A 20,486-nucleotide genomic window follows, 5' to 3' on the forward strand; every position below is an offset into this window, starting at 1 on the left:
TTTTCTTTAAAAACAGGACGTTATAATCATCTTAATTGAATACATGTATCTTGTTAAATCAGTCAAATGAGTTTTTAATTCTTCTACATTTCAGTAAGCAAATCAATATAATTTATACGAACGTTTCGCACGTTTGAATGAGCTTTTCAAAAAACGAATGTCTCTACTCTAAATTATAAAACGCGTATCTTATAAGACGAAATAAGTACTTAGTTAGTTGTATATCTTTCCAACATGAAAATTGTGAAGATAATTTTAACGTCATTTTTATCTAACGTTACAATTATAATAAACAAAATAACTCTTATAAAGCGCGTATCTTACAAGTCTTTCAAAATAAGTATTAATTCCTCTATTTTTCTTGCACTTAAATGAACCTGACATACCAACTATTTTTTGAAAATCGTACATGTAATTTCTCTAATGATTTTTTTAGACATTTTAATGATTTTTTTATATGTTGAATTAGTCGATTGGATATTCTAATGTTTTATGGTAACCCGTTGGGTCAATCCGAACCTACCCGAAACCCAGAGTGATCCGACCTGAAACTGACCTGATCCGAAACTGACCCGACCCGAAAATGATCCGACCGAAATTGATCCGACCCAAAACCCGACCGACCGACCGTTTTCTCAGGTCTACTTATAATGGATTTTTACAACATGTGTTTCTCTAAGTCGTGATAAGATTCTTTAGGTATTCTAAGCAGACATTTTAAACAATTTTTGAGGTTTTTGTTTTTGTCTTTAAGAAATTAATAAAGCATAGTTAATGCATAAAATAAAGACAAAAATAAATTGTGACAAACAAAAATATGTAAGGAGTTCAATCCTCAAAACAATCTACGCCAAATACCCTAGGAGCAACTTGTCATTACTAGTTACGCACTCACCAAATAACTAATTAAAAGAATTACTCTAAAAACACTTGCACTCTTATTATCATACCTTTATAATACATAATAAAGTATAAACGAGACACATTATTTTATTACCAAACTCTCAAGCTTAACCTTAAAAGTTTAGTGTTACGAGACACACTATTTTATTACCAAAAAAGTAGATCTGAAGCCTTGTATGTAATGTGTGTACCTGTTAGTTGTATGATGATGCATTCTCACGTAGAGAACAACATCCTTTTATATGTAGGCTTCGACATCATCATCATCATCCTACCCAGTATATTTCACTCATAGAAAACTATGGACAGGGTCTGGAGAGGGAAGGATTGCGGCAACTCATACCAATTAAGGAGAACATGGCCAAAGGAGTCCCCTGACTCGAGAAAGATTAAGAGAAGTTTCTGCAACGGGTAAGATAATTAAAATGCATATTGATAAAATAAATAAGTAAAAACAATTAAAAAAATAAAAATGAAAACAATAATGCTAATAAAAATAATAGAACGAGAAAAAGAAAGAGAACAAGAACACCAATAAGTAATATAAGAGGAAATCAGTAGTCTAAAACATGGATATGATGCCTTTAACTACCCCTATCCCTACTCAGGTCCTCAGAGAGGTTTAACTCATGCGAGTCAATTTTTATTTGCTCATTCCAAGTTCTCTTGGGTCTTTCTCGACTCCTCTTATCCTCTACTACAATGCTTTCTACCCTTATACATATCAACATTAATAATCTTCAGGGTTTTTGATCAACAAAACGTTTGAATTTTCAACAGCATATTCTAACTTCAGTTGCTTCAAATTTGAAATTTAAATTCAAATCCTTGTAAACTTATTCCACGATTTAGCAACCTGCTTTTCTAATTCAAATACAACAAAAATATACCCTCAACAAAATGTAGGTTTTTGCATAAGATAGATTAAGTTTGAATAAATAAAACAATAAGGAAAAATCACTAGTAGAAAAAAGCTTATATACTGCGGTTTTATCCTCGTTACATGTCACGTTTTTTATCTGCAACACTTGTGATAACAACATATGACACAATATTATATGTTGCGGTTCAAAACCACAACATATAAGAGACTACATGTTGCGGTTCAACTAGAACCGCAGCATATAGTCTATAATTTTTTTTTTGTTTTTTTCATTTTATATTAATTCGACACTAAATATTAATAATTATATACATAATAATTATTACACTAATAATCATTCAATATTTCCCCAATCATCACCAATCATCATCAAAATTAATCATCACAAATGATTTCTATGGATCAAGTAGGACAAAGTGGTTTGAAGTACTGAGAAACTGACTTATACCAACTACACAAAGTGGTGCAAACTAATGCAAATAGCTACTGGGGATAGGGGACGGTTCAGTCACATCATCGTCGCTGTAATACCTCTGAATTTTCAACCCCTTGAACGAAACCAGAAATCGTGAAGGAAGGGAGGACATTCAGGTGTTAGATAAAAAGAAAAGGGAAATAATTAAAATAAACGCTAATTAATTGAAATGGTGAGTAAGTGGAAATTTCGGCAGCATCTCGGTTAAACTGAGGGTGTGACAAGGATATATAAATGATTAACATAACTAAACTAATCTAAGGCTTTTAATGCCTTTCAAAAATACGTCACGACGGAATGAATCATCATCGACTTCTCAAATCATCAACTCTAACGAGGGTCGTGGTTCCAGTGTTAACGCATCAATCTGACGGATACTAATTAAGTATTCTCACTACAAAACATCCAAAAGCTACGCAGCGGAACTATGGATCATACAAAGAGCCACATGGATCCATACGAAAGAAATTATACAATCCCAAACGAAAACTTTACAAGTAATATAGAAGCTACAAGCATTACGCAATTTGTACACAATTCTTACAACCGTACTCCGCTCTTTCCCCCAAAGCAAAGCAAAAGAAGCTCCTACACCTGTCATGTTAAGCTATGATCCTCCTGCTGCTCAACATAATGACCATAGTCAGATGTGTTATAGCAGGAACATCATAGAGAGTCATGAACAAACAACAACAACAAACACATACACGTCAGTAATTAATGAACTTATAACAATTAGAGTCATTGAACAAAACTATAGACAACGATATAGTATGGCAATAACGAGTCTACTCATCTGTCTAAACACCTCCATTTACTCATAATTTCTCTTTCAAACTACTAATCTCTCGAAGTATATTCAAAGGTAATGGATCCTTTCTCTGTTTATGGCATAGTGACACGGCCAAGGGCGTTATCGGCCGCCCAGCGCCCATGGCAAAGTATGAGCTCATGCCCCCTCCAACTGACCCTCTCGAGTCCTACCTTTGGGAAAACTAACACACTGGGGTACTAAACCAGTGAAAAGGCTACCATATTGGGGTTTGCAAGGCCCGCATGGTAACACCTCAGTCAAGGGGTGGTATTGGCCACCCGGCGCCCAATGACCTAAGCATGCTCATACCCCCCTTACGGTGGTCCTGTCGGACCTCACCTAGGGGACTACTAAATCAACCAGACATAATCTAGTTGAGTCACGCCAACTAATCATAAATCAAGGCTCAATAAATAGGGATTCACTTCGATACCACACACAACCATGGTGCGTTCTCTACTATTTAGAAATCTGTTCTCATAGTCTTCTCATGCTTTCATTCTACTTCCCTATATCACTATTATGACTATTCACTAACATGGTTTACTTTCTGGCGTTCTATAATTCTAATGCGATGCATATAATCATGTAATATTGATAATACTTTGAAACAATGAATATAATAATTAATTACTACGTGTATGTACCTGCAAGCATCACTGCACGGCCAAAGTTACAAAATTCACCCAACTAAGGTTCTACTTTCCTCTTATGAACTGGGGACCTATACAAGTTAGGAATAGAACTAATAAGTTCCCTTAACTACTTTGTCCTACTAGCTAAAAGCCAAAGTGACTACTATCATCCATTCACGACAAGTTTCCAATTACTTGTAGCACATACGCAACTCATCCAACACCAAACATAATCGTCAATTCAACAATAACACAAGTTTTTTCATCGATAAAGAATAAAAGGATTATGTCAACTGTTTTATTACACCAACTAACTTTGAGTTATAACGGTTCACATCATCTTAATATAAAACGACGATTCACACTTAATGTTGATGTAGTGCTAATAATGACGACAAGGACGAATCTTAAAGTTATCACATCGCAATATCATTTATTATATTCTCTAAGGTTAGAAAGAACTAAAATCAAGACATCATAACAAGTAACTTTAAAAATTCTCAACAGTTGACACTAAGTTCATAGCCTTACTAATATCATTTAATCATACTTCGATAACTTAACGAGAGCACTTGTAATCAACATTAATAATTTCTTTTACTTCAACAGGGCCAATTAAGACTACCATGCCTAACAAAACTCCCACATTCAACACAAATAAAGTTACTCATGTACTAAGACACCATCAAAATAGCACACAACCATTATTTTCATTCATACTTCGAACTCTAAATCATAAATATGTTAAATTCATCAACCACACTCTTACCCATAAAAGATTCAATGACAATAATAAAAAGTTCAACACTTTTCATCCATATTTCAAAAAACTTAATTCATAAGTACATTCAAATCATCAATCAAATTCTTACCCCCAACAAGATTCAATGACAATCATACAAAATTAACACCAAACTCATAAACTTAGTAAAATTCTAATTAGATACTAGGAAGATTATTTAGAGTAAACTTGAGAGGCTTTCAATGGGGTAATAAGAAAAGAGGGGTGAGATGATAAGTGTTTGATGTAGCGGTGGTTGCACAAGAGGGTCAAGACACCGCGGTGGGCCTTGGTGGTAGTGCAGACAGCCGTAGCTGCTACTGGTGGTGCACGAAAATGTAGCAGCTGCTCCTGTTTTGTAGCCAGGTGTAGCGGGGCTGCTGTTGCTGGGCTTGGTGCACACGTGGAGGCTGCGGTTGTTGCTGCTTGGTGGCTGTGCGGGTTGCCGGCTGCTCCTTGGTGGTTGTGGCGGCTCACAGAGGTGAGGGAAGAGAAGAGGAGAGGGAAGGAAAAGGAGTGACAGCTACAAGCAAGAAATAAAGGTTTCATACTACTCCTTATCCTTGTTATTATTATTATTATTATTATTATTATTATTATTATTATTATTATTATTATTATTATTATTAATATTATTAATATTATTATTATTATTATTATTATTATTATTATTATTATTATTATTATTATTATTATTATTATTATTATTATGTTTATTTATTATTTTATTTATTGTTATCTCGATTCGTTTTCTTGCGAGACCCCACCAAGAGACTCACCTTCGGGCTCACACATTTTAATAAAATAGTCATTTTGATTTAAAGCTCTTTATTTTTGAAATCGTAACTATATTTTCAATATAAGTATATTAATGTTTAAATTCGTATATGAAAGAAATTTATTAAACTAATTCAAAAATAATTAAATATTATTGAAAAATCTTTAAAACTATTAAAATATTAAATAATTACGTCATTAAAATCTCAGGGTGTTACAGACTACCCCCCCTTAAAGGAAGTTTCGTCCCCAAAACTGGAGTAACCAAGGTACAATTCATGAAAATATATATTTCTAATAACTCAAGAAGGTGTCTTAACGATTTTAAGCCCAAGGAATTAACTCAAAGATCGTGACTTTATTGACGCTGTTAACAAAAGATACTCTATCTATCTGAATATTCATAAATATTTCGTTTCGAGCATTCATAATCATCTAAATTAACTCAACACCCAATCGAAACATGTGAATGTCACACAATTGACTTAACATAATCAATCAAAAGCATGTAAAAATCATACAATTGACTCGATAGATCAATTAAAAGCATGCGAATTTGTAATAGGTCGGTATCATAGAAGAGAAGATACGTGCAAACGTGCGAAATTTTATCGTATTCTACCCTCCTTAAAGACTTAGTTACAACCTCGTAACTTACTAACCTCAAGAAAAATGTGTTGGTATTTCTCACGCATGGAATCCTCAGTTTTCCACGTTGCCTCCTGTGTGCGTTGGTTAGACCATAGAACTTTCACCATCTTTATATCTTTTCTCCTCGTACTAAGCACCTCAGAATCTAAGATCTTGATAGGCTTCTCTTCATAAGATAAATTCTCATCAATGTCTAAGGGCTTGGGATCTAGCACATGAGATTTATCGGGAACATATCTCTTCAACTGCGAAATGTGAAACACGTCATGGACCTTACCCAACTCATTGGGTAATGCTAGTCTGTAAGCGACCTTTCCTACCTTCTTTGTGACTTCATAAGGTCCTATAAACTTTGGACTCAATTTTCCTTTCTTGCCAAGCTTCATGACTCCCTTCATCGGTGAAACTCTCAATAACACATAATCCCCTACAGCGAACTCATCAGGTCTCCTCTTAAGATCTGCGTAGGACTTTTGTCGATCCTGGGCTGCTTTAAGTCTTACTCGAATCATTTTTACTTGATTAGTTATCTCCTCTAACATAGCCGGGCCTAGAGTGACAGATTCACTGAAATCGTCCCAACATACTGGATTACGACAACGACGACCATACAAAGCTTCAAAAGGTGCCATCTGGATGCTTGCCTGGTAACTATTATTGTATGAAAATTCCACCATGTCTAGGCACTCATCCCAAGATCCTTGCCTATCTAAAGCTACCGCTCGCAACATATCTTCAAGTGTCCTATTCGTGCGTTCAGTTTGCCCATCAATAGCCGGGTGAAAAGATGTGCTCTTAAGAAGTTCTGTACCTAAAGCTTTCTGAAATGCTTCCCAAAATTTCGACACGTATCTAGTATCACGATCAGACACTATAGATCTAGGACACCATGGTATCGTACAACATTCTTAAGGTAAGCTCGAGCCAACTGATCCATATCCCACTGATTATTCATCGGAATAAACTTAACACTCTTGGCGAGTCTATCCACGATCACCTATAGCATATCATTTCCCGATCTAGTCCTCGGTAAACCCAAAACAAAATCCATGGATATGTCATCCTATTTCTATACAGGAATATCCAAAGGTTGGAGTAAACCTGCAAGTCTCTTATGCTCGCTCTTTACTTTCTGGCAGGTCAAACACTTGGAAACAAACTCAGCAATATCTCTTTTTATCCCAAACCACCAAAATGTCTGCTTCAAGTCTTGATACATTTTATCTCCTCCTAGATGAATAGAGTACTTTGAGTTATGTGCCTCTGTCAAGATCTTATCCTTAAGCTCTGTGCAAGTAGAAGGTACACACCATCGACCCTTGTATCGAATGCTATCATCCACGAATATAGTGAATCCTTCAGCTTTCCCTTTTTTAACCTGCTCTCTCGTTTTCTCTAATAAGGAGTCACTCACTTGATTTGTTAAAATTTCCTCAAAAATTAAAGGTCGGATGGATAAGGCTGCTAACCGGGACTCTAGCTCCCCATGCTGTACAATCTCGAGATTCAATCCTTCCATGTTTCTCTGCAGCTCTCTAGGAACAGTCAAGGAAGCTAAGGAATGACTGGTCTTTCTTCTCAAAGCATCGGCTACCATAATGGCCTTACCCTAATGGTAATTAAACTCCATGTCATAGTCGTTAATCAACTCTAGCCACCTACGTTGTCTCATGTTTAAATTTTGTTGTGTATACAAGTATCGCAAGCTTTGATGGTCACTATAAATTTTGCACTTCACTCCATACAAGTCATGTCTGCAAATCTTCAGAGCAAAGACAATGGCTGCTAGTTCTAGGTCATGAGTCGGATAATTGAATTCATGCGGTTTAAGGTTCCTAGATGCATAAGCAATAACCTTTCGATCTTGCATCAACACACACCCTAACCCATTTTTTCGAGGCATCACTATACACAAGATATTCAGACTGCTGTCTGGAAGGGTTAAAACCGGTGAAGTAGTCATTCTCTCCTTTAATGTTTGGAAGGCTCCCTCACACTCCTCAGTCCACTCAAATTTCTTGTCTTTCTTCATCAAATTGGTCATCGGTCGGGCAATCTTCGAGAAATCCTTCACGAATCTTCTATAGTAACCAGCCAAACCCAGAAAACCTCGAATCTCGGTCACATTTTTCGATGTAGGCCAATCCTTCACCGCCTCAATCTTAGCTGGATCCACGGTAACTCCCACTTTGGATACGAAATGCCCCAGAAATGATACTTTTTCAAGCCAAAACTCACACTTAGAAATTTTGGCATACAATTGATTCTCCCGAAGTATTTGTAATACTTGCCTCAAATGTTGCTCGTGCTCTCCCTCATCCTTTGAATACACTAAGATATCATCGATGAAGACCACGACGAACTTATCAAGGCATGCACTAAATACCCGATTCATCAAACGCATGAATGCTGCTAGTGCATTTGTCAGCCCAAATGGCATCACTGTAAACTCAAAATGTCCATAGCGAGTCCTAAAGGCTGTCTTGGATACATCATTCTCCGCTATTCTCAATTGATGATAGCTAGACCTTAAGTCAGTCTTGAAAAACATTCCAGCTCCCTTAAGTTGGTAAAGCATGTCATCAATTCTCGGTAGAGGGTATTTGTTCTTCACAGTAACCTTGTTCAACTCACGGTAATCTATGCATAGTCTCATACTCCCATCCTTCTTGCGAACAAACAACACAGGTGCCCCCCAGGGCGAAACACTCGGTCGTATGTACCCTTTCTCCAAAAACTCTTCTACTTGCTTTCTCAATTCTTCCATCTCTGCTGGTGCCATCCTATAGGGCACTCTGGATATGGGTCCCGCCCCTGGTACTAAGTCTATGGTAAATTCAAAGTCCTGAGTACGTGGTATTCCTGGTATTTCGTCTAGGAAGACGTCCATTAACTCGTTTACAAAGGGAACGGTCTCAAGAGCCACAACCTTAATCTCTATCCTTCGAACGTGACTTAAGTAACAAGGTAATCCCTGCCTCAGCAATCTCTTCATTCTCAAGGAAGATACCATTTTATCCCGTAACCCCCAAAGTACCCTTAATATTTCATTACCCTTTTTCCCTTAGGCCCCACAAACCTTACCTCTTGTTTGTCGCACTCAATCTCTGCCTTGAAATGGCTTAACCAATCCATCACGAGATGATGTCTAAGTCATCCATGTCGAGCTCATAAAGGTCACTAAGAAAAACAACTTCTCCTATGGTTAAAGGAACTCCTTTATATAACCTAGTACACTGGAATAACTCCCCCGATGTAATCGCTACGACATTAGAGGTGGATTTCGGGTTCTTTAATCCCAACTTCTCGATCTTTGATGTACATGCAAAAGAATCAGATGCTCCAATATCAAAAAATACTTTAACAGGTACAAAATTCACATGAAACGTACCTGTGACCTCATACCTCGCCGACTCTGCCTCCTTGCTGTTGATAGCTGTCAACCTCCCAATAGTTGGATGAGTTACTGTCGTACTGGCTCCTCCATTGCCATTCCCGATGTTTTTCCCATTCAGTCCTTCAGGCTTGAAGCTACTTTGAGGTGTGCGGTTTCCATTCCAATCCCTCTGGTGGTTCAACTTCCTACCACTGTGGTCGTTTCCATTCTTGTTATTTCTGAAATTCTCTGGTCAGGAGCTTTGTTGCCCATTATGTTGTTGAACTGGATGTCCATGCTTTGCAAAGCACTCATACTCTCGGTGTCCTAGTTTGCCACAATATTTGCACTCCACCAAATTTCCACCGCAGTCTTTCCCCGGGTGATTGTTGGGACACTTAGAGCAAAAGAAGACTCTCTCCTTGCCATAACGATCCTAGATCACCTTCCGATCACTAGCACCTCCCAGCTGAGGCTTGACATTTCTCCCATTTCAAAGGTGTTGGTCATTGAAGCTTCGATCTCAATTGCTGTGGTGAAAATTGTGTTTTTGATGAAAATTCTCCTTCCTCTTTTCCCCATTAGGGGCTAACCCACTACTAGATTAAAGCATCACGTGAATAGATTAAAGCATCACGTGAATGTCACATGTGGGTCAACGGTTAAAGTTAGCGGTCAAAGGCCACAAACCGTTATAAGGTAGTGTTTTGCAAACAATTATATCATATAAGGTAGTTTTTTGCAAAAATTTTTACATAAGGTAGTTTTTTACAAAATTGTGTATATATTAGATAGTTTTTTATAATATATATATATATATACATATATATATATATATATATATATATATATATATATATATATGTATATATATATATATATGTATATATATATATATATGTATATATATATATATATATATATATATATATATATATATATATATATATATATGTATATATATATATATATGTATATATATATATATATATATATATATGTATATATATATATATATATGTATATATATATATATATATATGTATATATATATATATGTATATATATATATATATATATGTATATATATATATATGTATATATATATATATATATGTATATATATATATATGTATATATATATATATGTATATATATATATATATATATGTATATATATATATATATATATATATATATGTATATATATATATATATGTATATATATATATATGTATATATATATATATATATATATATATGTATATATATATATATATGTATATATATATATATATATATATATATATATATATATATATATATATATATATATATATATATATATGTATATATATATATATATATATATATATATATATGTATATATATATATATATATATATATATATATATATATATATATATGTATGTATATATATATATGTATATATATATATGTATATATATATATATGTATATTTATATATATATATATATATATATATATATATATATATATATATATATATATATATATATATATATATATATATATATGTTGGACCTCTTGAGTTTTGATGATGACTACACTTTAGCAAATATGTGTTTAGAGATTGTGCGCAGGTCGATATCCGATTAATTGTGATCGTTGATAGTACCTATGCCTTAGCTTATGGAAACGTACATGTCAAAAGGTTTCAATTGATGTTAGGAAAAGCATATCGCTTGGGATGTAAAATGGAGACAGCAGATCTACTGTTCCCAAGTTGGATGTTCTAGCTAAACTGAAGTCTGGAGACAGCACACTGTTCCTGAGCTGAAGGTTGACTACGTTGACTGAAAATTCTGATTATCATATTTTAATTATTATTTTTAGTTAATGTATTTTAAATTAAATTGTTGCAGTAAAAATTTATTTAAGTTAATTGGCAAATCGTTTTTGTTAAAGAAAATGTATTCACGTTTTATTTGTTAAGATCCTTTATTTTAGGATCTATTTTTAGTAAATCCTGGATTTATTAAAAATAGAATTAACTAACTTTGAATTAGTCTTAGCAAATCTTTCTAACCGGTTTTTATTCCTAAAAAAATTAGCAAGCAATCATTCCCACTAAGATTAACCGTTTTTCTAAATATAGCATGAAGTTCCAGCCATTAATTTGGGGAACAGGAATTACTACTGAAGAAACTGCTACTTTAGGGAACAGCGGTTATTAAGGGAACAGCGGTTATTGTTTATGTACACGTGTGATTTGACTTAATCAAATCTTATGGAAATAACCGTGTGTTTGCTTAATCCACATTACTCCCATGATCTCTTGATAGTGGGATGATGGATTGGATTATTCCATTTTCTTAGGGATATTATTTTCTATAAATTGCAAGTTAATTCTGGTTTTTAAGTGAAGTGAAGTAATCCAACGTTTTGTGCTTAAGTATTTTTCATACGTTTTTGTTGGATTTTACAAGAAATATTTTGTTCTCAAAATTGCCAATTAATTTATAATATTTTCTTGATGCAACTCTTTGATTTATTTTAGAGAATTTCTATCCTTTTTGTAAGGGTTTTTGAGAGTTTATGTAATTAGACTCGGGTGAGTCTAAGGGGGAAGTTAGATAGCTTTTAGTGAAGCTAGAGAGGATTAGCTTATTGTAAAGCTAAGTTTGTTGCTTTGAGTAAAGCAATTAGAGAGTGAAGAGTTGGCCTAGTTGTTTCGCTTCGAGTGAAGTAAGGTGTTTATTGTAATTGTAACTAATTGCCTTAAACATAGTGAAGTGGTTAGAAATCCCAAGTGGTCGTGGTTTTTCCTTTTGTTTAGGCCCAAAAGGTTTCCACGTAAAATCGTACGTCTCTCTTATTATTTTGCTCTTAGTTTAAGCTTTATTTATTTTGAATAATTCCGCAAAAACAGGGCACAATCGCTTAAACTTGCAACAACAACAATTCACCCCCCCTCTTGTTGCTGTTCCCGTTCCTAATTGAATCAACAATTGGTATCAGAGCCCTGTTCCCAGAAGATCAGGAAACCCTGAGGGCAGATTCTGGTGTTCCCTAAAAATGTCAATTATGAACGAGCGAATGGAAGAAGGGTATTCAACTCAAAGACCGCCAATGTTCGATGGAAAATTCTATACATATTGGAAAAATAGGATGGAGATCTTCATTAAAGCGGAAAATTATCAAGTTTGGAGAGTCATAGAAATCGGAGATTTTGAGGTAACCACTACTAACTCCAACAATGAAATTGTTCCCAAACCTATAACCGAATATGAAAAAGAAGATTTTCAGAAAATGGAATTAAATGCTCTTGCTATAAAATTACTTCATTGTGGTCTTGGACCAAACGAGCATAATAGAATAATGGGGTGCAAATCCGCTAAGCAAATTTGGGACCTGCTTGCTGTTACCCATGAGGGAACAAGTGAAGTAAAACGGTCCAAAATTGATTTGTTAATGTCTAAATACGAGAGGTTTGTTATGGAGCCAAGAGAAAGTATCCAAGAGATGTTCACTAGGTTCACCAACATAACAAACGAGCTTGTCTCTCTTGGAAGAATAATTCCCACTGATGAACAAGTAAGGAAGATCCTAAGGAGCCTTCCTCAAGATGAGCGCTGGAGGGCCAAGGTTACTGCTATACAAGAGTCCAAAGATTTTACTAAGTTCAATCTAGAGGAGCTGGCTGGTTCCCTAATGACGCATGAATTGCATTTGGGAACAGCAGACAGTTCCAGGAACAAGGGACTGGCTCTGGCAGCGGGGGAACAGGACGAATCAGAATGTGATGAGGAAGAGGCTGCTTTATTGGTACGAAAATTCAAGAAGTTCTTCAGGAACAGCAGGTATGCAAATCAAAGAAACAACAAAGAAAGAAGAACAAAAAATCTTGAATGTCACAAATGTGGAAGTACCGAACACTTCATCAAGGATTGCCCAACATGGAAGAATGAAAAGGGTAAGGGAAAGACAAGAGATTCAAGAAGACCGTTGAACAAAGAAAATTTTAACAAGACTGACTTTCGTAAGGCCATGATTGCTGCATGGGGAGAAACTGAAAGTGAGAATGAAACTATTGTTCCCGAAGAAGAGGAAACAGCTAACCTATGTCTCATGGCTACACATAAAGGCAAGGAGAAGCAGGTAAATATTTCTAATTCATTTTCTGACCATTCATTCAATCCAAGTAAAAATGAATTAAAAGAGTTGTTAAAAGAGGCACAAGTTAAAATTGAAAATTGCAATGATAAGTGTCTCAGGTTAGAAAAGGAACTTAAAGTAAGCAAAGACCATGTCTCATACATAAACACCTTTAGACATGATGTCCAAAACAGATTTTTCGGTTTGTTGGACCAAAATATAATCCTAAAGGAAAATATGGAGAGACTTAAGAAGGAAAATGTTATTCTTAACATTGAGCTATCGCAATACAAATTATTAGGCTTAAATAAGGAATTGATAGATGCATCTACTAAAGACTTATGCAATGATTTTCAATATTTAAAAATGAATTCGGAATCCAACCGTAACAACAATAATAATCTTGAATTAAATTCAAGAGAAAAAGGGAAAATCAAAATAACTCCCAAATGGATTCTAGATGCTAAAAGTAAGAAATCACAAGGCCTAAAATATTTTAAGAATAACAAAAGTAAGAAAGCTTACGTTAATCTTCCTAGAGACAGGTACTGTACCTTCTGTGGTAAAGCTGGCCATCTGAAGGAACAGTGCACCAAAAAGGAACAGTATACTGTCTCTAACAGAAACTATGTCTATAACATTCAAATTGATAAATATGATTCATGTAAGATCGACAAGGAACCCAAGAAAGTCTGGGTTCCTATAATTAACAATTAATTATCTTACAGGTCCAAGTGAGGGGGAACAGCTCATGGTATCTCGACAGTGGGTGTTCCAAGCATATGACGGGTGACAAATCTAAATTTCTCTCACTTGAAGCCTATGATGGGGGAACAGTAACCTTCGGTGACAATATGAAGGGTGAGATAATCGCCAAAGGAAAGGTTGGAAGGTCATGTTCCCACGCCATTGATAATGTATTTTTAGTCGAGAATTTGAAACACAACTTACTTAGTATTTCTCAATTTTGTGATAAGGGTAACTCTGTAAACTTTACTTCTGAAAAGTGCATTATTTCTAGGAATGACACTGGAGACATCATTCTTGAGGGAAACAGAAAAGGGAACACTTATGTAGTGGACCTGGACACTGTTCCCAGAAACAGTCTAACGTGTCTAAGTGTTATAGAAGACGACCCACTTCTTTGGCATAAGCGTCTAGGTCATGCTAGTTATTCATTGATTAATTCATTAAGATCTAAAGACCTAGTTAGAGGACTACCATCTATAAAATTCCTTAAAGATGAAATATGTGATCCTTGTGCCAAAGGAAAACAAGTAAGGCCATCTTTTAAACCAAAGAATGTTGTGACCACCTCAAAAACGCTTGAATTATTACACATGGATTTGTGTGGACCTATGAGAATACAAAGCCGTAGTGGCAAGAGATATGTGTTTGTTATTATTGATGATTATAGTAGATTTACATGGACTTTATTTCTAGTTAGTAAAGATGAAGCCTTTAATGAGTTTGTTTCTTTCGCTAACAAAATACAAAAATCTACCAATAATCAAATTGTTCACATAAGGTCAGATCATGGTAAAGAATTTGAAAATTCAAGCTTTATGAGTTATTGCAATGAACATGGAATAAGTCACAATTTTTCCGCCCCTAGAACACCACAACAAAATGGTGTTGTAGAAAGGAAAAATAGAACTTTAGAAGAAATGGCTAGAACTATGTTAATTGCTAGTGGTTTACCTAGAAATTTTTGGGCCGAGGCTGTTAATACTGCATGTTATATTTTAAATAGAGTATTGATAAGACCAATCACTTCTAAGACACCCTATGAACTGTTTAAAGGTGTTAAACCAAATATTGCCTATTTTCGTGTGTTTGGTTGCAAATGTTTTGTACATGTTAATGGAAAACGGAATATAGGTAAATTTGATGAAAGAAGTGATGAAGCAGTATTTCTTGGCTACTCATCTCAAAGTAAGGCATATAGAGTCTATAACAAAAGAACAATGAGTGTGGAAGAATCCATTCACATAATTTTCGATGAAACTAACTTTTTGTCAAGTGAACAGGATACAAATAATTTTAAGATAGGTCTTGCAAATTTAGAAGAAGATGATGAAGAATTGAAAGTGCATGATCAAGAAACAGCTGGTGAACAGCCGGTTCCAGCAGAAGCAGAAAGTACTGATCAAGTTCAGGAACTGCCAGAACATCAGGAACAGCAGACTGTTCCCAATCCAGCTGTTCCCACAGATGAGCAGAACAATCCAGTAGCTGAACAGAATATTAATCAAGCTGATGAACCAGAACATGCTACTGTTCCCACAAGAGATTTTATGCCAAAACCTTGGAGATATCAAAAATACCATCCTCTTGATTTGATTGTAAGTGACTTAAATAAAGGAACACAAACTAGATCTCAAATGAGAAACTTTTGTGCACATTTTGCGTTCCTATCATCACTTGAACCCAAAAATCACGAAGAAGCTCTAAGGGATTCGGAATGGGTCGTAGCCATGCAAGATGAATTGAACGAATTTGAAAGGAACAAAGTATGGCATTTAGAACCCAAACCGAAACACAAGAAGGTAATTGGTTTGAAATGGGTATTTCGGAACAAACTAGATGAGCATGGAATAATTGTAAGAAACAAAGCAAGGCTCGTGGTCAAAGGGTACAATCAACAAGAAGGTATTGATTATACTGAGACATTTGCTCCAGTAGCAAGGTTAGAAGCTATTAGAATTTTAATTTCTTTTGCTGCATTTATGAACTTTAAATTATATCAAATGGATGTGAAATGTGCTTTCTTGAATGGTTTTCTTGATGAAGAAGTTTTTGTTGAACAACCGCCTGGCTTTGAGAATACCTCGTGTCTTGATCATGTCTATAAGCTTGATAAAGCTCTTTATGGGTTGAAACAAGCTCCAAGGCAATGGTATGAAAGACTATCAAAGTTTTTGATTCAAAATGACTTTATTAGAGGTAAAATTGATAAAACCTTATTCTTTAAGAATAAAGGTTCCAATATATTAGTTGTTCAAATATATGTTGATGATATTATTTTTGGTGCCACAAATGAATTGCTATGTAAAGAATTTGCTAACCTTATGAGCACTGAATTTGAAATGAGCATGATGGGAGAATTAAATTTCTTTCTTGGTTTGCAAATTAAACAAACTGCTAATGGTATCTTTATTCATCAACAAAAATATATAAAAGAACTTCTTAAGAAATATGGCATGACTAACGCTAAAACCAACCATACACCCATGGCTACTAATGTAAGATTAGATGAAGATACAAATGGAACAAATATTGACCAAACTATGTATAGAGGCATGATTGGATCTTTATTATATCTAACTGCTAGTAGACCCGATATTTCATTTAGTGTTGGTTTATGTGCAAGATTTCAATCTAACCCTAAAGAATCACATCTAACTGCAGTGAAACGTATTTTGAGATATCTAAAGGGAACAGATGATTTATCATTATTTTATCCTAAAAGTGATGTTTTTGATTTGAAAGGCTTTAGTGATGCAGATTATGCAGGAGATCTTGTTAATAGAAAAAGCACGTCAGGTATGGTACAATTTCTTGGCTCATGTTTAGTTTCGTGGAGCTCCAAGAAACAAAACACTGTTGCATTATCAACCGCTGAAGCTGAGTACGTAGCAGCAGCAGCTTGCTGTTCCCAAATGATATGGATAAAGCAGCAGCTAAGAGACTTTGGTATTAAGTATGCATGTGTTCCTATTTATTGCGATAATACCAGTGCCATATGCATATCCAAAGATCCAGTGCATCACTCACGAGTAAAGCACATCCATATTAGGCATCATTTTCTTAAGGATAATGTTGAAAATAAAAATATTATTGTTAAGCATGTAAACACTAATGAGCAAATAGCAGATATCATGACCAAACCGCTTCCAAGGGAACAGCATGAGAAAATGAGATTGGAACTTGGCATGATCAAGCTGCATTAAAGGAAGTGTCATATATGATCCTTAGAGACAAAATAAAAATTGAAAATGATCAATCAACCACAATAAACTTGATTGAAAGATCAATTATTGATAGGATCAGGTACGCATTTTTTTAAGGGAATATACTTTGAATGTTCTTATGATTGCATGATTATTTTGATCAAACGGTAGTAGCATAATATTATCATTTTCTTATTATAAATATATAATAAAAATATAAAAAAAAAAATAAAAAAAATAAAAAAAATAAAAAAAAAAAATTATATATAAATTTTTTTTCCAGCAATTTTTTTTGGGAAGTAGGAGTTGGATCATCAAATTCATCTGTCTCCATTTCGTGTCTCTGTATCAAAATGCATAACTAAGGAAAATGGAACATTTAGTAACCGTCACCTCTCACAAATAAACCCACTCCCTCACGTTCCATCCTTCACTTCATAATCATTACCCTTTCCCTTTCACTCAACCCCAAACCGTCATTTTCTCCATTACACTTTCTCTTGCTCTTCTCTTCCAAAACTTCCATGAAAATCAAAAACCAGAACCCTAAAATGAAGCAACCTGTACCTCTTCAAGTCATCTACCCACCTTCTCACACTCCTAAGCCTGAGTCTTCATCAAAAGAACCGGAGGGAACCCCCATCTCCCCGAAAATACATGCAAGCAGTAAGAGATCAAGAGGATCCAAGAAACCTCCAACACGTTCTGTAAAGAAAATGAAGGTAACCCACTACTTCAACGCTGAGGAACTTTCCAAAGAAATGTCAGTTGGCTTTGGCCTTGACAAAGAGTGGTATGAGACTGCAAACTTTCCTCAATTTCACAAAATTCTACAAACTCAACATTGGGAATCACTCATGTGCGATTACTGCTGCAATCCCATTTACCCAGAAATTATGCGTGAGTTCATCTCTAACTTTTCTATTAATGATGGAGTCTGTTTCAGTTCAATTAAAGAAATTGAAATTGAATTTGATAGTTTGACGTTAGGAGAGTGGCTAGGAGTGCCAGCCACTGGTTTTCATGTTTATTATGTTGGGTCAAAAATTGCGTTTTCTGGGATTGATGAAAAGGATGTTTGGAGATGTTTAGGTGTTAGGCAAAAGAGAGGTAAAGTGAGTCACAATGTTTTGTCCCCCTTACACAAGTTACTTTACAACATTGCTCGAAGGTTTATTTTACCACGAAATTCAAAACGTAGTGAGGTAAGTCTTCGAGATGCCACTTTGATTTACTGTATGGTGAACAATATAAAGATTAACTTTCCTTCCTTGATGATTTCGCATTTAAATGATTGTATAGCCAAAAGATGTATGGTAGGCTATGGTGGTTTATTGTCCTGGATTTTCTCAAAATTTGGTGTTCCACTTGGAGAATACAGCTTTCCTATGGGTCCCAGTAACATGATAGGTGCAAAATGTTTGAATAACTTGCGCCTTAAATTAAATGAGGAAGGGATCCTTGAAAATGCTGTGGAACAGATTGAAATTGATTCTGATGATGAGGAACAGGAGGAAGAGGGGAAGGAAAAGGAGGAACAGGAAGTAGAGGAAGAAGTGGAGAAGGAGGAACAGGAAAAAGAAGTTGAAAAGGAGGAACAGGAGAAAGAAGGAGCTGGAGTTAAGGAACAGGAGGTTGTTCCTTCTGATAAGGAGGAAGAAGACAAGGGGATGGGACCTGAAGTTGCTCTTGATGATGACTCTAGGGCTGAACCCAATAGTTTTCCCTCACCAAAGCCAACCACTCCACCACCACCATCACCAACACCAAGATCACCACCACCATCATTTCACAGACAAAGCTTTGATCAGGCAACCGTTCCTACTGCCCCCTTATACTCCATTCTCCTCAAGCTTGATGATTTGCAGGATCGCTTCTTCAAATTTCAAGATGAGATTCGTGTTTTCCTAGCCTCATTAGCTGACCAGATGACTCAAATGGAGGCTCGTCTTGGTGCTAAATTGGACACAGTGGAGGTGGAAACATAATATATTGATGAAGATGCCCCTGCTTCCTAGTTCTCCTTTAATATCTTTTATGTTTCATTGCTACTATCTCTGTCACCAAACAATTTCTTTGTCTTTTGGTACCAGCTGGGGTACACCTCTTAAACATTGTTAACTTTGTTAAACCTTTTTACATATGCTACTAACTGTTAGGTTTGATTAGTCATTGCTTATCATGCTTGCATTCATTGTTATTGCTTTTTAATTTGTGCATCCTTATTCTCTCTTTGACTATAACTATATGTTTAGTGCTGTGGTTTGATTGCTTATCTTCTTTTTGAATGATGTCAAAAGGGGGAATATTTGGCACAAACTTAAATAATGCTTGAGCATGTTTGAGATCTAGTTAAATCTATTATGTTGGACTTATGGATTAAGGTGCTGGTTTGTTTCTGATGTTTGGTTTCGGATGTTTGTGTTGATAGCTGTTAGTTGTTGCTCATTAACACTGAAACTAGGTTTCTCATTGCATTAAGGATTAAGATACTGAATACTGATATTTCTGGTTAGTTGTTTGTTTATGCTAATTTCTTTTAGCTTATGGATAGCTCTGATTATGGATGATTATGGTGGATTAAATTTTTCTTATTGTTTGATTTTATGATGAAATAATATAAAGTTGTTGTTTTGATTATTTCTAGAGTAACTGGTTTCATGATACTTAGTTAAGAAGAGTTGTTTTGATCTCTAACATACTCTTCAACATTGGTTTACTCTATTTTGTTTTTAAGTTTGTTTGAAAAGTTTGTCATCATCAAAAAGGGGGAATTTGTTGGACCTCTTGAGTTTTGATGATGACTACACTTTAGCAAATATGTGTTTAGAGATTGTGCGCAGGTCGATATCCGATTAATTGTGATCGTTGATAGTACCTATGCCTTAGCTTATGGAAACGTACATGTCAAAAGGTTTCAATTGATGTTAGGAAAAGCATATCGCTTGGGATGTAAAATGGAGACAGCAGATCTACTGTTCCCAAGTTGGATGTTGTAGCTAAACTGAAGTCTGGAGACAGCACACTGTTCCTGAGCTGAAGGTTGACTACGTTGACTGAAAATTCTGATTATCATATTTTAATTATTATTTTTAGT

This window comes from Amaranthus tricolor, chromosome 13 (assembly GCF_026212465.1).
Source record: "Amaranthus tricolor cultivar Red isolate AtriRed21 chromosome 13, ASM2621246v1, whole genome shotgun sequence".
NCBI lineage: Eukaryota > Viridiplantae > Streptophyta > Magnoliopsida > Caryophyllales > Amaranthaceae > Amaranthus > Amaranthus tricolor.